We start from the raw sequence: 18809 nt of genomic DNA, 5'->3' as shown, positions 1-18809 counted from the left end.
CAGCAATCGTTTCGCCCATCGATCAGCAGCTCCTCCCTGCTCTTCTCCTCACTGGACTTTACACTGCCTGTCAGTCAAGACTCATGAGGGCTGCTGCATATCGATGAGCTGGGACTGAGACTGACACACAGACAGGTCCTGGGCCTTAAAGGACAAGAGAGACGGACTGACTGACTGGCCAAGTTTATAGCAACAAGACCTACTGGATTCAAACGAAACAGAGCAAGAACAATTAACGTTTTTAAAGATTGGCATTCACAATTATCTCCGCTGATCACTTCATGTCAATACAGATGTGAGATCTTAATTTGAGCTGTTTTGCTACAGCAGGAAAATAATCCTGCAGCAACAGGAAATGTGAATTATTATGTGGACTCGGTAGCGGTACTCCTTGTATATAGCCTCGTTATTGTTATTTATAGTGTTACTCTTTTCTATTTTTATTAGCACATTTGATACTTTTTAACTCTGAATGGTTGGGAAAGGGCTCATAAGTAAGCAATTAACGGTAAAGAAAACAGTTTAAGTCTACACCTGTTGTATTCGGCACATGTGACAAATAAAATTGTATTTGTTTTTAAATAATTATAATGAATGGACATTTTTGAATGGGTTGATACATTTTTCGTGTGGGGAAAATCAAGTCAGAATTGTAAAAAGTGGAAAACGCTGAGAAGTTGAGAAGTCTTTTTTTAAACCTGATATGCACCACAAGTTTTACATTTCCAGCAACAGGGTGATCAAATTAAGATCCTACATCTGTACATTCACTTTGACAGTGTTTTGAATCAGAGTCGACTTGACACTACAGGATGTGAGTGACGAAGAGCTGTGGGAAACATATGGACTACTATGGTTACTCCCTCCTCTGTGGCTATCAAAGTGCTGTGCTTGAAGTATTGACAATCCATTCAAATGAGGTCCGGAAGATTTTACTGAGTTACAGTTCATATAAGGAAATCAGTCCATTTAAATAAATTCATTCGGCCCTAACCATTAGGCCCTAATCTATGGATTTCACATGACTGGGAACACAGATTTGAATATGTTGGTCACAACGCCATACACCTGGTCTGTGGATTGAGGCCGGTTGAACGTACTGGAAAATTCTCTAAAACTACGTTGGAGGCGGCTTATGGTAGAGAAATAAACATTCAATTATCTGGCAACAGCTCTGGTTGACATTCCTGCAGTCAGCATGCCAATTGCACGCTCCCTCAAAGTTTGAGACATTTGTGGCATTGTGTTGTGAGACAAAACTGCACAAGGTGAACCTCTATAACTTTTATGCTGTTTAATCAGCTTCTTGATATGCCACACCTGTCAGGTGGATGGATTATCTTGGCAAGGGAGAAATGCTCATTAACAGGGATATAAACAAATTTGAGCGCAAAATTTGAGAGAAATACACTTCTTGTGCGTATGGACAATTTCTGGGATCTGTCATTTCAGCTCATGAAACATGGGACCAACACTTTACATGTTGCGTTCATATTTTTGTTCAGTGTATATTGTCTTTCTGCTGGCTCTGCGTCTCTCGTGCCCAAAGTTGTGTACTGTGCGATGAGCAAGAGCAATGCCCTTCTTTTAATTTTGCTCTCTGCCTCCCCCCTTTTCCTCTCGTCTCTCCCTCGCTATGGAAATTCTGTCCATCGGCAACATGACGATCTATTTGCTTACCTTTGACTACCAACCCGAAAGAAAGTACAGAATATACAAGAAATGCCTACAAACATTGTGGAATCTCCAGTTTCACCCACCAAACCTCTAAAGGACTGAGGTGTACAGAATAAACAGACCCCATGCTGTCCTTTCTGTGTGTTTCAGCACCTCGCTGAAAGCCCAGTTGTTTTAGCCGTTTGTCAGCTGCCAAAGTAAGGAGTTTGCACCTGGCATGGTTGAAAAGGGCACATTCTGCTGCTCTGCCATGCACTATGTCCCTATACACAATACACACACACACCACTCTCCAACGAGAATAAATAACAAAGACAATATCTCTGCATAGAGACACAGGTCACTCCATAGAGACACAGGTCCCTCCATAGAAACACAGGTCACTCCATAGAGACACAGGTCACTCCATAGAGACACAGGTCACTCCATAGAGACACAGGTCACTCCATAGAGACACAGGTCACTCCATAGAGACACAGGTCACTCCATAGAGACAGCTTTCTGCATAATCCTCCATGCCTGCAATTTAAGACAATCTCACTTTGATTGGGCATCCCAGAGCTATACAGGTTTTTGCATGACGGTGCTCGAGAGCTCAGTCAGCGGTGTCCTTCTAGTCAATCACGCTTTCTTGTCTCCCGGATAAAAAAAAATGTGTTCCTTTTGAGCCTGAACAATCATAGAAACCACGGGACTTCCTCATCTTCACAAGTACAGCTCAGCTCAAATTCACCGGGAAGGTAAATCAAAAAGCCAGGCTACAGGAGTTATCTCCACTCTCTTGACGCAGGTCTCCCTGTACCATGATGCCGTCGTGTTCGGTGCAATACAGAGACACCAGTCACGGAACAACCATCCCTTTCAGTCTACAATTCAGAAGAAAACCTTTGGCGCAGCTGCCAGGAGATTCCGCATCGAGGCTCTCTCTCTCTCTCTCTCTCTTACACCTTGACTGTCATGATGATGATGAAGATCACCATCAACCTCAACATCACGATGACCATCTACTGGACCCCCCCCCCCCCCCCCCCCCTGTATTTTCCCTACCTACGACGTTTCAACAAAATATCTGAGCCGTCGGAACCCTTCTGGTGTTCCAAAGCATGAAAAGCCAAACGCATTAGCATAGTCAAACATCCCCTCCTCCGTTAAAAAAAACTAAAAAAAACAGGTCATGAAAGAGCATCTGACTTATTCATAGTGACACACCCCGGGCGCAACAAAAAGTGCAAGTGACAGCATGAAGGTGAAAGGGGGACTCGAAGCAACACTTCTCAACCCCCTCTGGTCTCCCTCCGGTCTGCCTCTGTCACCTGCATGTTGATATCCTTCCTTTAGGAGCATCCCTCTCTCCTCTCCTCCTCTGCCCAGATTTTGTGTTCCAAGTCTCCTAACCCATCATGCCAAGTAGAGTACCTTGATGCATTTGGCAGTGATGAATGCCTCCGAGTAGTTTTGAGGTGGGGAATTGGGGATCGTGAGGCTGTGTGTGTTTTGAGAGGACAGTGGTGTGTGTGTCTGTGTGTGTGTGCTTTCCCTGCGCGTGCATGTGTTTTGAGAGGACAGTGGTGTGTGTGTCTGTGTGTGTGTGCTTTCCCTGCGCGTGCATGTATTTTGAGAGGACAGTGGTGTGTGTGTGCTTTCCCTGCGCGTGCATGTGTTTTGAGAGGACAGTCGTGTGTGTGTCTGTGTGTGTGTGTGTGCTTTCCCTGCGCGTGCATGTGTTTTGAGAGGACAGTCGTGTGTGTCTGTGTGTGTGTGCTTTCCCTGCGCGTGCATGTGTGTTGAGAGGACAGTCGTGTGTGTGTCTGTGTGTGCCTGTGTGTGTGTGCTTTCCCTGCGCGTGCATGTGTTTTGAGACGAGGAGAATAAAAAAGGGCAGAATTAGAATCCCATCTCCCATCTTGTCAAGTGAAATCTGGGTGAGGGACTGGCAAGGTGAGAGGGGATTTGCGTGAAGGTTATTGGTAGGGTAAGTGTGCTTCAGACAGGAATCGTCTTTGTGGAGGGTGCCACCCTACCCCTCACGTCCCTCTTCCAGTAGGGCTGGGACGATACCAGTTTCGCAAATCCTGGTTAGTACCGTGGCAAGGAAACAAAACACACAATTTCACTTCTTTAGGAAGACATGTCGTCACCCACAGTCACAGGACACCGCATTTGACACACAGCGGGTTTTTTTACGGCCTGCTTTGTGTTCTCATTTATGCCATGGGGGGGGGGGGGATGCTTGTGATACTGGTATCATCCCAGCCTTAACTTCCTGTATTTAACCTTTTCTATCAGACGTCGAGTGATCCGCATGGCAGCTGCAGCTCACTCAGGATCACACTGGGCATTCTCTTCCTGTTAAAGAACCAACACAGGGCCGCGCAGCAGGTGCACTGGGGTCAAACACATACTGTATTTATGTCCACTGTCCGCGTGTTTATAAAGCAAGTGAGTCTCTTGGCCCAACTGCACAATTTCCGACATTTCTAGGGTGGACGGGTGGGACACTGGACCGGGTGGATGGAGTAAGTTCAAATCATGGCAGTAAAATAGTGGATCCAAACCCCCATCCATAGTATCGATCAGAGCAGCCAGCTGGAGAGGCCAACAGGACAGAGACAGATTGAGTCAGTGGCCCCAGCAATGACACAACCCACCTCCACTCCTCCCCCTAAACTAAGAGAGAGAGGGAAGTGGAGAGTGAGAAAATCCATCGAAGCTAATGGAATGTCTAATATCTGCTTTTAAAGGACTCGCCCTATTTATCCAATCTGGGCAGTGGAGATTAAGTATGTTTTCCATCAACTACAATAAAAACCTAAAGTAATTAAGGCCATTTTAAACCGAGAGCATGCTGGACCAATCGGCACACACTCACACCGATCTCATTGTTTTATGAAGATAAACGAGCTACTTTAATAGGCAAATTAATTACTGCGTGACTTCTAATAGCACTCTGCTCTAATTCCCTTCTGCAGGATTGTCTTTTGTTTTCATTATTACGGAGGACCAGAGGGCGAGCGTGCAGGAAGAAAGGCCAGATAGCTCTTTCAAGAGGTGAGCGTGTGTGGGAATGTGCGTGTGATTATTGACCTTCTCATAATTGACCTTTCAAATATCTTTTATGCATGTTTGAACATGAAACAGGGGTTTCCGTAATCAACTTTTTTTTCTCCAATTCATGAATTAAACTAGGCTTCTTTTCACTTAAACGTTTCAATTCACGGGTCAGAAGAGTCCTTATAGCCTTCTCCCGCTAGAATGAACAACATGCATCTTCTAGTGATCTTTGGGCAGGACAGGCGCTTGTCAATCACAAAGCGAGCAAGGACAGGGAAACACTGCCGGTTTGTCAGAATGCTGTCTGTCCCGCCTCTCGGTACGCGCGTTATCGTTGTGCGCTGTGGTTGGTTGATGAGAGGGGGGGGGTCTGTCTGCAGTCTAATTTCTTCCACAGAGTGAGAGCATGATGCTTCATCGTCTCCTGTGAGTGAATTTACACGCCCCATGAAATCCACTTCATTGTGAATTATTCTTTTATTTTGCCTGTTTCGTAGGCCTATAGTCAGTCACAGTCTCAGGGCGCATAGGCTATTTGCTGTTCTTTGATTGACAGCTTGCGTTGGCTAGTGTATAACAGGTGTCGAACTGACCGAAATAAAGTCAATCTCCTATATGCCTTTGCGATCCATAAATCATGCAACGTAGTTATATGCCCACGGTAGCGCTCCAGGACAAGTTAACCCCAACAAGAACTGCTCCCCGGGCGCCGATGACCTGGACGTCGATTATGGCAGCCCCCCCCAGCTCTCGGATTCAGAGGGGTTGGGTTAAACGCTGAAAACATATCTTCACATGAATGCATTCAGTTGTAATTCCCCTTTCCCTTGAAAGTGTCTCGTCAGTGTAGCCTAGTGATGGGCAAGCGGCTCTTTTTGAACAGATATTTTAGGTGAACGGAAACCGAATCGCATCGATGAGCGGAGTCGTTCTTTTGGCTCCTCCATTTGCATACCGGAAGGCAGCTTCTTGGCGATTATCTGCAGATAAATTATGAAAACATTCAATGAGAAAGTTACAGGGGCATAAATATCATCCCCTCCCAAAAATGCTCACCTCCCCTGTTATTGTAATGGTGAGAGGTTAGCATGTCTTGGGGGTTTGATCTTTGTGTCTCTAACTTACTCACTCATCGTTATTCACGATTCATCCATGATTACCTGTAATCATGGTAGCATCCAGATTAATGTAGAGGTGTTCAGAAACATATTCTATTCTTATTTACAATAAAAGTGATTCCAAAATGACACTACATGATTTACCATTCATTTCTATTGGGCAGAAAATAATCTGAAACACATCCAAAACAAACTGCAAATGCATCCAACAAGTGTGTAGAGTTACACACTTGATATAGTCATTGTGTGCTTGGAATATGGGACAAAACACTAAACTTTTGACTACTTTAATACACATAAGTGAATTTGTCCAAATACTTTCGGTCACCTAAAAATCGGGGGGACTATGTACAAAAAATGCTGTAATTTGTAAACGGTTCACCTGATATGGATGAAAATACCCTGAAATGAAAGCTGACAGTCTGCACTTTAACCTCATAGTCATTGTACCATTTCAGATCCAAAGAACTGGAGTACAGAACCCAAAACAACTAAACATTTGTCACTGTCCAAATACTTTTGGCCCTCACTGTCCATGGAACTATCCAAATAAAGTGCTACCGAATCTTCTAACTGACTCTTCATAAGCAAAGGATTTTCCTCCCCATAACCATAGATTTAGTAGAATGCCATATTGGCATTTCGTCATCCGTTTGAGCAGTGTGTGTTGGATGACAGAATGAGGTGAGCCTCATCCCCTCCCGGGTGATGATGCTGTGTGTCAGCTTAGCAGTCCTAATGTTCTAATGAACCCTAATTAACCTTCATTAGCCATGCTTGTGACCCACAACGCCTGTGTTGCTGTGTTGCTGGCACCTTCCTATCTCCCCTGCGTCTAGCTCGGTTTCTTATCATCACAATAATGAGGGGGCTAATTTATACGGCATAGTTCACCTAATCACAGACAGCCCCCCCCCCCCTCACCCTTTTACTCACTTCTCTGCACCTCAAGTGGACCTCACGCAGCATAGATGGGAGGGAGGACTGACCTCTTAAAGTCAAGGTCACTCCTCCCAGCCCTCTCTCCCTCTGTCTCTCTCTCTCACACACAAACAAATGTGCGGACAAACACACACACACACATAAACCACCTACGCAGGGACAACACACGCCCACCCCCCACCCCCCACACAAAAAACACTGGAAAAAGCAGCTGCTCAATCTAGTCCCAGTCCAGTTTGGGTCTCTCTGCGTCACTCAATTAAAAGTAAGACACCTGGAGTGATGGATAAATTACATCCACTAATGCTGTCTCTCTGCTAGAGTGCTTATTCTTCAAATAGGGAGAGAGAGTACATACATAGCACATGTGCATATGCACACACACACACACACCCTTCCAAATTGCCTATCTCCACTCTTTATTCTTCCCTCTCTGTCTGTCTGTCTCTCTCCCTCCCTCCCTGTCCCTTTCCCTCCCTCTCTCCCTCCCTCCCTGTCTGTCTCTCCCTCCCTCCCTCCCGGTCTCTTCCCCCACCGTCTCTCTCTCCCTCCCCGTCTCCCTCCCTCCTTGAGGTGTGTGAAGGATGGCCAAGGCCAAATGAGAGGACTGTGGGAGAATGAATCCAGCCACACATGCTTCTAATGATTAATAAATCAGTGATGGTCTCTCTCTCTCATCTCTGCTGTGGACGAGCATGACCCAGAAAAGGACACGCAGCAGCCAAATGATTGATGACAACAGCTCATTTCCATTGCCTGTCCCTCTCCCTCAACCTCACACTGTTGTATTGAGCACAATTAAAAGCTTTGTCCCCACAAACTCCTGAAATGTATTTATAGTCCACTAGAAAACAATACATTAACCACACTATTCCCCCTTTCTTTTTCAACACACACACCCTCTCTTTCTCACTCACACATACACACACACACACACACGAGAGAAATACCCAAACAAAAACAAAAACTCAGTGTGAGGCAATGCTCTCCTGGATTCCTGTCTTTCATTGCCTAATAACATTGTTCAGCAAATTGGAATGGGTGTGGGCTGCCAAAACAGTGGCAGCAGTGCTGCGAGGAGTTTGAAGGGGGAAATTCATTTCCGTGCCGCTGCTCTCCTGTCCCAGTGACGAGGGTGAGACCCGAGAGAATGTCTTCTCTCTTTATCAGACAGACCAGGCCACGACTCCCCTGCCCCAATTCCCACAACTCATCTCACACACACATTCATCATCAACTCGCCCACCCACACAGTGGTAGGTTCCCTCATATCAAGGGCACACACTTACTACGTTGTGAAATCTGTTATGAATGTATTGTAATTGTAATTGGTTTTTAAAATGTATAATTGGCTTAATTTTGCTGGACCACAGGAAGAGTAGATGGGATTCCATAATAAATAAAAACATCAACATCTCTCCCACCCTATCCTTGATTGTGACACTTCCACTCCCTCCTTAAACCCCACCATTACTCCCTCTAACCCTCCTCCCTCACCAGGGTAGTACCCCATGCCTGCCCTTAACCATCACCCCCCCAGGTGGAGGTAATGGGTATCCCTCAGTAACCCCCCTCCCCTACATTCCCTCTCTACCCCCACCCTCGCATGCCACCTGGTGCTAGAATTGGAGTGCTTCAGAAGCAGTTCCATGAAGAACCATAGAGCTGAGAGTTTTAAGTTAATGGTTTCCTACATGGGGGTCCTCTGCAATTAGCAAAGGGGTGCTGCACCCTCAACCAAAACACTACTCTCCAAATGATAGAATGTCATATTCCCGTACTCCTTATTCCACGAGTTAAAATGAAGAAGCTTTGCTCACACCTCTCAACTAGGTCAAAATCAAATCAAAATCAGAGCAAACTTTATTTGTCACGTGCGATGAATACAACAAGTGTAGACTTTACCGTGAAATGCTTACTTACAAGCCCTTAACCAACAGTGCAGTTCAAGAAGAGTTAAGAAAATATTTACCAAATAAACTCAAAGTAAAAAAGAATCAAATGTAACACAATAAAATAACAATAGCGAGGCTATATACAGTGAGGGAAAAAAAGTATTTGATCCCCTGCTGATTTTGTACTTTTGCCCACTGACAAAGAAATGATCAGTCTATCATGTTAATGGTAGGTTTATTTGAACAGTGAGAGACAGAATAACAACAAAACAATCCAGAAAAACGCATGTCAAAAATGTTATAAATTGATTTGCATTTTAATGAGGGAAATAAATATTTGACCCCTCTGCAAAACATGACTTAGTACTTGGTGGCAAAACCTTTGTTGGTAATCACAGAGGTCATATGTTTCTCGTAGTTGGCCAACAGGTTTGCACATATCTCAGGAGGGATTTTGTCCCACTCCTCTTTGCAGATCTTCTCCAAGTCATTAAGGTTTCGAGGCTGACGTTTGGCAACTCGAACCTTCAGCTCCATCCACAGATTTTCTATGGGATTAAGGTCTGGAGACTGGCTAGGCCACTCCAGGACCTTAATGTGCTTCTTCTTGAGCCACTCCTTTGTTGCCTTGGCCGTGTGTTTGGGGTCATTGTCATGCTGGAATACCCATCCACGACCCATTTTCAAAGCCCTGGCTGAGGGAAGGAGGTTCTCACCCAAGATTTGACGGTACATGGCCTGTCCATCGTCCCTTTGATGCGGTGAAGTTGTCCTGGCAGCAGAAAAACACCCCCAAAGCATAATGTTTCCACCTCCATGTTTGATGGTGGGGATGGTGTTCTTGGGGTCATAGGCAGCATTCCTCCTCCTCTAAACACGAGCTCCATTTTGGTCTCATCTGACCACAACACTTTCACCCAGTAGTCCACTAAATCATTCAGATGTTTATTGGCAAACTTCAGACGGGCATGTATATGTGCTTTCTTGAGCAGGGGGACCTTGCAGGCGCTGCAGGATTTCAGTCCTTCACGGTGCAGTGTGTTACCTATTGGTTTCTTGGTGACTATGGTCCCAGCTACCTTGAGATCATTGACAAGATCCTCCAGTGTAGTTCTGGGCTGATTTCTCACCGTTCTCATGATTATTGTAACTCCACGAGGTGAGATATTGCATGGAGCCCCAGGCCGAGGGAGATTGACAGTTTTTTTGTGTTTCTTCCATCTGCGAATAATCGCACCAACTGTTGTCACCTTCTCACCAAGCTGCTTGGCGATGGTCTTGTAGCCCATTCCAGCCTTGTGTAGGTCTACAGTCTTGTCCCTGACATCCTTGGAGAGCACTTTGGTCTTGGCCATGGTGGAGAGTTTGGAATCTGATTGATTGCTTCTGTGGACAGGTGTCTTTTATACAGGTAACAAACTGAGATTAGGAGCACTCCCTTTAAGAGTGTGCTCCTAATCTCAGCTCGATACCTGTATAAAAGACACCTGGGGGCCAGAAATCTTTCTGATTGAGAGGGGGTCAAATACTTATTTCCGTCATTAAAATGCAAATCAATTTATAACATTTTTGACATGCATTTTTTCTGGATTTTTTTGTTGTTATTCTGTCTTTCACTGTTCAAATAAACCTACCATTAAAATGATAGACTGATATTTTTTTTGTCAGTGGGCAAACGTACAAAATCAGCAGGGGATCAAATACTTTTTTCCCTCACTGTACAGGGGGTACCGGTACCGAGTCAGTGTGCGTGGGTACAGGTTAGTCAAGGTAACTTGTACATGTAGGTGGGGGTGAAGTGACTATGCATAGATAATAAACAGCGAGTAGCAGCAGTGTACAAAAAGGGAGGGGGACGACGACAATGAAAAGTATTATTTGAACTTTTTCATTACTTAGATTTTTATTGTCTAGTCTAGTTTGTTGAAAATGGCTGTTTATAAAGACTGAAGGGATGTGGCATATCTACTGCTCTGCCTTGGTACTGCAGAAATAAAGCTACGACTCCATCTTACTGGGCTGTCATGACAACTGCCATCTGTAATTAAGAAAATATACACTACCGGTTAAAAGTTTTAGAACACCTACTCATTCACTGTTTTTCTTTATTTATACTATTTTCTACATTATAGAATAATAGTGAAGACATCAAAACTATGAAATAACACATATGAAATCATGTAGTAACCAAAAAAGTGTGAAAATCATCAAAATATATTTTATATTTAAGATTCTTCAAATAGCCACCCTTTGCCTTGATGACAGCTTTGCACACTCTTTGGCATTCTCTCAACCAGCTTCACCTGGAATGCTTTTCCAATAGTCTTGAAGGAGTTCCCACATATGCAGTGTGCAGGGGTGCAGGTTAGTCAAGGTAATTTGTACATGAAGGTAGGGGTTAAGTGACAATGCATAGACAATAAACAGTGAGTAGCAGCAGTGTATAAAACAAATGGAGGAGGGGTGTCAATGTAAATAGTCTGGTGGCCATTTGATTAATTGTTTAGCAGTCTTATGGCTTGGGGATAGAAGCTGTTGAGGAGCCTTTTGGTCCTAGACTTGGCGCTCCGGTACCGCTTGTCGTGCGGTAGCAGAGAAAACAGTCTATGACTTGGGTGACTGGAGTCTGACAATTTTATGGGCTGTCCTCTGACAGCGCCTATTACAGTGGGGCAAAAAAGTATTTAGTCAGCCACCAATTGTGCAAGTTCTCCCACTTAAAAAGATGAGAGAGGCCTGTAATTTTCATCATAGGTACACTTCAACTATGACAGACAAAATTAGAAAAAAAATCCAGAAAATCACATTGTAGGATTTTTTATGAATTTATTTGCAAATTATGGTGGAAAATAAGTATTTGGTCAATAACAAAAGTTTATCTCAATACTTTGTTATATACCCTTTGTTGGCAATGACAGAGGTCAAACGTTTTCTGTAAGTCTTCACAAGGTTTTCACACACTGTTGCTGGTATTTTGGCCCATTCCTACATGCAAATCTCCTCTAGAGCAGTGATGTTTTGGGGCTGTTGCTGGGCCACACGGACTTTCAACTCCCTCCAAAGATTTTCTATGGGGTTGAGATCTGGAGACTGGCTAGGCCACTCCAGGACCTTGAAATGCTTCTTACGAAGCCACTCCTTTGTTGCCCGGGGGGTGTGTTTGGGATCATTGTCATGCTGAAAGACCCAGCCATGTTTCATCTTCAATGCCCTTGCTGATGGAAGGAGGTTTTCACTCAAAATCTCATGATACATGGCCCCATTCATTCTTTCCTTTACACAGATCAGTCGTCCTGGTCCCTTTGCAGAAAAACAGCCCCAAAGCATGATGTTTCCACCCCCATGCCTCACAGTAGGTATGGTGTTCTTTGGATGCAACTCAGCATTCTATGTCCTCCAAACACGACGAGTTGAGTTTTTACCAAAAAGTTATATTTTGGTTTCATCTGACCATATGACATTCTCCCAATCTTCTTCTGGATCCTCCAAATGCTCTCTAGCAAACTTCAGACGGGCCTGGACTGGCTTAAGCAGGGGGACACGTCTGGCACTGCAGGATTTGAGTCCCTGGCGGCGTAGTGTGTTACTGATGGTAGGCTTTGTTACTTTGGTCCCAGCTCTCTGCAGGTCATTCACTAGGTCCCCCCGTGTGATTCTGGGATTTTTGCTCACCGTTCTTGTGATAATTTTGACCCCACGGGGTGAGATCTTGTGTGGAGCCCCAGATCGAGAGAGATTATCAGTGGTCTTGTATGTCTTCCATTTCCTAATAATTGCTCCCACAGTTGATTTCTTCAAACCAAGCTGCTTACCTATTGCAGATTCAGTCATCCCAGCCTGGTGCAGGTCTACAATTTTGTTTCTGGTGTCCTTTGACAGCTCTTTGGTCTTGACCATAGTGGAGTTTGGAGTGTGACTGTTTGAGGTTGTGGACAGGTGTCTTTTATACTGATAACAAGTTCAAACAGGTGCCATTAATACAGGTGGAGGACAGAGGACTCTCTTAAAGAAGTTACAGGTCGGTGAGAGCCAGAAATCTTGCTAGTTTGTAGGTGACCAAATACTTATTTTCCACCATAATTTGTAAATAAATTCATAAAAAATCCTACAATGTGATTTTCTGGAATTCTTTCTCTCTCATTTTGTCTGTTATAGTTGAAGTGTACCTATGATGAAAATTACAGGCCTCTCTCATATTTTTAAGTGGGAGAACTTGCACAATTGGTGGCTGACTAAATACTTTTTTGCCCCACTGTATATAGATCCTGGATGGCAGGAAGCTTAGCCCCAGTGATGACCCTCTGTTGTGCCTTATGGTCAGATGCCGAGCAGTTGCCATACCAGGCGGTGATGCAACCGGTATGTGCAGCTGGAGAACATTTTGAGGATCTGGGGACCCATGCCAAATCTTTTCAGTCTCCCGATGGGGAAAAGGTTTTGTTGTGCCCTCTTCACGACTGTCTTGGTGTTTTTGGACCATGATAGTGTGTTGGTGATGTGGACCTCAAGGAACTTGAAACTCTTGACCCGCTCCACTACAGCCCTGTCGATGTTAATGGGGGCCTGTTTGGCCCTCCTTTTCCTGTAGTCCACGATCAGCACCTTTGTCTTGTTCACATCGAGGGAGAGGTTGTTGTCCTGGCACCACACTGCCAGGTCTCTGACCTCCGCCCTATAGGCTGTCTCATCGTTGTTGGTGATCAGGCCTACCACTGTTGTGTCGTCCGCAAACTTAATGATGGTGTTGGAGTCGTGTTTGGCCACGCAGACGTGGGTGAACAGGGAGTTCCCGGTCGGACTAAGTACAGTCCCCAGTGTTGAGGATCGGTATGGCAGACGTGTTGTTGCCTACCCTTACCACCTGGAGGAGGCCCGCCAGGAAGTCCAGGATCCAGTTGCAGAGGGAGGTGTTTAGTCCCAAGGCCCTGAACTTAGTGATGAGCTTTGTGGGCATTATGGTGTTGAACGCTGAGCTGTAGTCAATGAACAGCATTCTCACATAGGTGTTCCTTTTGTCCAGGTGGGAAAGGGCAGTGTCGAGAGCGATTGAGATTGCGTCATCTGTGGATCTGTTGGGTTGGTATGCAAATTGGAGTGGGTCTAGGGTTTCTGGGATAATGGTGTTCATGAGCCATGACCAGCCTTTCAAAGCACTTCATGGCTACTGACGTGAGTGCTACAGGGTGATAATAATTTAGGCAGGTTACCTTCACTTCCTTGGGCACAGGGACTATGGTGGTCTGCTTGAAACATCTAGGTATTACAGACTCGGTCAGGGAGAGGTTGAAAATGTCAGTGAAGACACTTGCCAGTTGGCCTGCGCATGCTTTGAGTACACGTCCTGGTAATCTGTCTGGGCCCGCGACTTTGTGAATGCTGACCTGTTTAAAGGTCCTGCTCACATCGGCTACCAAGAGTGTTATCACACATGCTTCAGTGTTGCTTGCCTTGAAGCGAGCATAAAAGGCATTTAGCTCGTCTGGCAGGCTCGCGTCACTGGGCAGCTCACGTATTGGTTTCCCTTTGGAGTCTGTAATAGTTTTCAAGCCCTGCCACATCCGAAGAGCGTCAGAGCCGCTGTATTAGGATTCAATCTTAATCCTGTATTGACAGTTTGCTTGTTTGATGGTTCGTCTCAGGGCATAACGGAAATTCTTGTAAGGTTCCGGATTAGTATCCCGCTCCCTGAAAGCGGCAGCTCTAGCCTTTAGCTTGATGCAGATGTTGCCTGTAATTCATGGCTTCTGGTTGGGATATGTACGTACGGTCGCTGTGGGAACGACGTCGTCAATGCACTTATTGATGAAGCCGATGACTGAGGTGGTATACCCCTCAATGCCATTGGATGAATCCCAGAACATATTCCATTCTGTGCTAGCAAAACAGTCCTGTAGAGTAGAATCCACGTCATCTGACCACTTCTGTATTGAGCAAGTCACTGGTACTTCCTGCTTTAGTTTTTGCTTGTGAGCAGGAATCAGCAGGATAGAATTATGGTCATATTTGCTAAATGGAGGGCGGTGGAGAGCTTTGTATGCATCTCTGTGTGTGGAGTAAAGGTGGTATAGTTTTTTTCCCTCTGGTTGCTCATGTGACATGCTGGTAAATCTGGTAAAACTGATTTAAGTTTGCCTGCATTAAAGTCCCTGGCCACTAGGAGTGCCACTTCTGGATGAGCATTTTCTTGTTTGCTTATGGCCTTACAGAGTTGGTTGAGTGCGGTCTTAGTGCCAGCATTGGTTTGTGGTGGAAAATAGACGGCTATGAATAATATAGCTGGGAACTCTCTTTGGTAGATAGTGTGGTCTACAGCTTATATTCTAGGTATTCTACCTCAGGTGAGCAATACCTTGAGACTTCTCTAATATTAGACATTGCGCAACAGCTGTTATTGACAAATAGACACACACCGCCAACCCTAGTCTTACCAGACTCTCTTTTCTGCCGGTGCATGGAAAATCCCGCCAGCTCTATATTATCCGTGTCGTCGTTCAGCCACGACTCGGTGAAACATAAGATATTACAGTTTTTAATGTCCCGTTGGTACTATAATTGTAATTTTATTTTCCAATGATTGCACGTTAGCCAGTAGAACGGATGGCAGTGGGAGTTTGCCTACGGATTCTCAAAAGGCAGCCCGATCTGCGCCTTGTTTTCCTCCATCTTTTCTTCACGCAAATGACGGGGATTTGGGCCTGTACCCGGGAAAGCAGTATATCCTTCTTGTCGGACTTGTCAAAGGAAAAAGCTTCTTCCAGTTCGAGGTGAGTAATCGCTGTTCTGATGTCCAGAAGTTATTTTCGGTCATAAGAGATGGTAGCAGCAATATTATGTACAAAATAAGTTAAAAAATAAGTTACAAACAACACAAAAAAAACTAACAAAATAGCACAGTTGGTTGTGAGCATGTAAAACATCAGCCATCCTCTTCGGCGCCATTTTAACTGATCCTTCCGGTCACAAACACTATCAACTCTTATTGTCAGTAATGATAAGCATGTATGCAAAACCACACACACACACACACACACACACACACACACACACACACACACACACACACACACACACACACACACACACACACACACACACACACACACACACACACACACACACACACACACACACACACACACACACACACACACACACACACACGGCTCCAGAACTCTCAGCTGGGGGCTATATGAAGCCCTCTCATATAATCTCTCAGTGTTCCTAATGAACCCATCCTCAGTAATAATGATCCTCCCTGTCCTTCAGAGCAGCAAGGACAACCTGCATCGACACTCACTCTGCTGCTGCTGTCCTTTACCGGAGACTAGAAGAGCAGGCCAAGACACACTGACTGGGAAAGAGAGAGAGAGACTCAAGAGATCGACAACATTTTCTCACACCCCCTACATCCAATACAGGCAGACAGACACATTATTATCTCATACCATCTATAGCCATCCATATTCCCAATCTATTATGAATTCATAACATGCAACAACAACAAAAAAAGCAGTTCTGTACAAAATCCACTGAGCACAGACGTCAAGTTTGTGTTTGGTTGAGTTGTCAACTAACGGTAATTCAACTAATGGGAATTCAACTAACGGGAATTCAACTAACGGGAATTCAACGTGAAATCAACCAACAAATTCACCATGTCGTTGGATTTAGGTTAAACGTTGTTGAAAAACAGAGAAAATTCCCTTACATGTATAACTTTTGCAAATACAATCCGTTTTCCACATTGATTCAACGTCATCACATTGAATTTGTTGGGGGGTTGAAATGAAGTGGAAACAACGTTGATTCAACCAGTATTTGTCCTGTAGGTGGTCAGCAGGAGGCAGTCTGTATCGTGGGTGGTCTGTGTACTCTGACTTAACTACTACTGTTTTCCCCCAGGTGAAAAACGGTGGCATAAACAACCTTTGAAAAGCCTTAAAACCTCAGCAGAAATACAGTAGATGAATCCGGACTGGAGCTGTGATTTTAAACCTCCAATGACTCAACTCCATTAATGCTGCCCACGCAAGAATCAGCCTCTCAGAAGAACAAGTTAATTGGGATCAATCAGCTCGGAGCTCGGCTCGCTCCCCCTGGACCAGGCTTAGGTGAGCAGGATCTGAGGGTGATTGCTTAAAAGATTTGTTAACTACGAGGCGGATAGTTTCAGGTGCGAGTTAGAACAAACGCACACGGTTGAGGTAAGTTCAACGTGGGGACTTACGTAGATGATGCAATCCTCCGCCTAGTGCCCACTGCCTGATGCATTTCTGTTGTTTATTTTATTTTATTTTTTATTTTTTTTTAACAGTATTTTTATTGGAATTTTACAATTTTCACCCATATTAAGAGATACAACAACAGAGACAAAGCACACAGAAAGCTTCTCTCACCCCATCACCATCATTGCGTCTCTCAATACATACATTTTAAACAAACTTACAAACAGAAATTAAACAAAAAAGCTCAGTTTAAACCAAGAGGTTAGGTTCCACACATGGAACGTACAGTGTAGTTCTGAAATACATACATCCCCGTCATTCTACGATAATCCTTGCAGCATAATAGCTGATACCTCTGGTTCTAGGTAATTTAGATAAGGTTCCCATACTTTGTAGAACTGGTCTGTTTTAGAATGCAATGTACATGTCAGATATTCCAGAGGCACCCATTCAAATAGTATCTTATGCCAATCTTTAATAGAAGGAAGCTTATCACTAATCCACTGTAAAAGGATGTTTTTCCTCGCTGCGAAGGTAAGGATGTTGTAAAGCCTCCTCTTACCCACAGAAGTAGCATGCCTACTAGGGAGACCCAACAGTAAAGAAACTGGGTCCAATTCTAGATCAACCCCTAGGATCTTTTCAATTTCTTGCAGAACACCAGACCAGTATCTTTGTATTTTGGTACATGACCATAAACAATGTGTTAGGGTGCCTGTATCAGTTTTGCATTTAAGACACTGAGGGGAAGAGGAGGTGGGGCTAAAAGCATGTCTGCGATTTGGGGATATATGCAATCTGTGTATTATTCTTAATTGGATTGCTCTAGTACGATTACATTTAGATATTGTTTTTGCATATCTCCAAATGTCCTCCCACATCTCTTCGTCAATAGTAACAGACAATTCTTTCTCCCACACTTGTTTCACCCTCTGTGTGTTGACAGCAGAAAGGGACCTTAAAGTATCATAAAATAGACTTACAGACATTTTCCTTTGTGGGAAAAAAAGCATTCTTTCAATGACAGACACATCAGGGTTACCAATTAAGGTGGTGCCCTTCAGGATATAATGTCTTACTTGTAGGAAGCGGAAAAAGTCCTGCTTTGGGAGTCGATATTTCTCGACCATCTGCTCAAATGACAACAAAATCTTATCAACAAATAAGTCATTTAGCCTGCGTATGCCCTTATTAAGCCAAGAGTTAAAGCCGGCATCCAGCAATCCTGGACTGAAATCTGGATTGTTAAGAATTGGGTGAAGAGCAGAGGTTAGTTTGGACCTTCCCAGGAAGCGTTGAACTGACCTCCATACTTTGAGTGTGTTAAGTGTAACGGGATTATTACAGTGATCTTCTACAGACTTAAAACTTCTGAAAAATAAAAGATCCTGTAAGGGGTATTTTGAAAGAGAAGTCTCAATGTCTAACCAAATAGAGGAGTCATCATTTGTGATCCAGTCAGAAATATAACAAAGGTGGGCACACCATTGATAGAACCTGATATTGGGCAGGTCCAAGCCGCCCATAGAACTTGGCAGCTGCAATATTGCCATCTTAAGTCTTGGTTTGCGTTTACTCCATATAAAGGAACTTAGCCATCAATTTACATCCTTTATTACCTTATTGGAGAGTAATACTGGGATCATTTGGATTGGGTAAAGTAGTCTAGGTAAAATGTTCATTTTCAAGAGGGATATCCTACCCAACCAAGAAATCGGGAGAGAGTTCCAGCGCTCCAGATCCTGTCTTATTGTATCAAACAAGGGAACAAAATTGGCTTTGTACATTTGCTGGAATTTAGGAGTAACAAATATACCCAGATACATGAAACCTGAGGGAGACCATTTAAAAGGGAAGGGGGAGAAGTATTAGGTACAGAGTGCAGGCTACCAAGTGGCATA

At 44.2% G+C, this 18809-nt stretch overlaps 1 protein-coding gene across 8 annotated transcripts in view; it reads right to left on the bottom strand.

Annotated features, from left to right (window-relative positions):
* The window catches only part of LOC110502352 (KH domain-containing RNA-binding protein QKI), a 149771-nt gene that overhangs the window by 56572 nt on the left and 74390 nt on the right, over positions 1-18809 (bottom strand). The window lies entirely within an intron of this gene.

This window comes from Oncorhynchus mykiss, chromosome 23 (genome assembly GCF_057628025.1).
Source record: "Oncorhynchus mykiss isolate SJ-2025 chromosome 23, ASM5762802v1, whole genome shotgun sequence".
NCBI classification, from domain to species: domain Eukaryota; kingdom Metazoa; phylum Chordata; class Actinopteri; order Salmoniformes; family Salmonidae; genus Oncorhynchus; species Oncorhynchus mykiss.
Note: the sequence above shows the minus strand (reverse complement) of the source record. Positions and strands in the feature narration are given on the sequence as shown.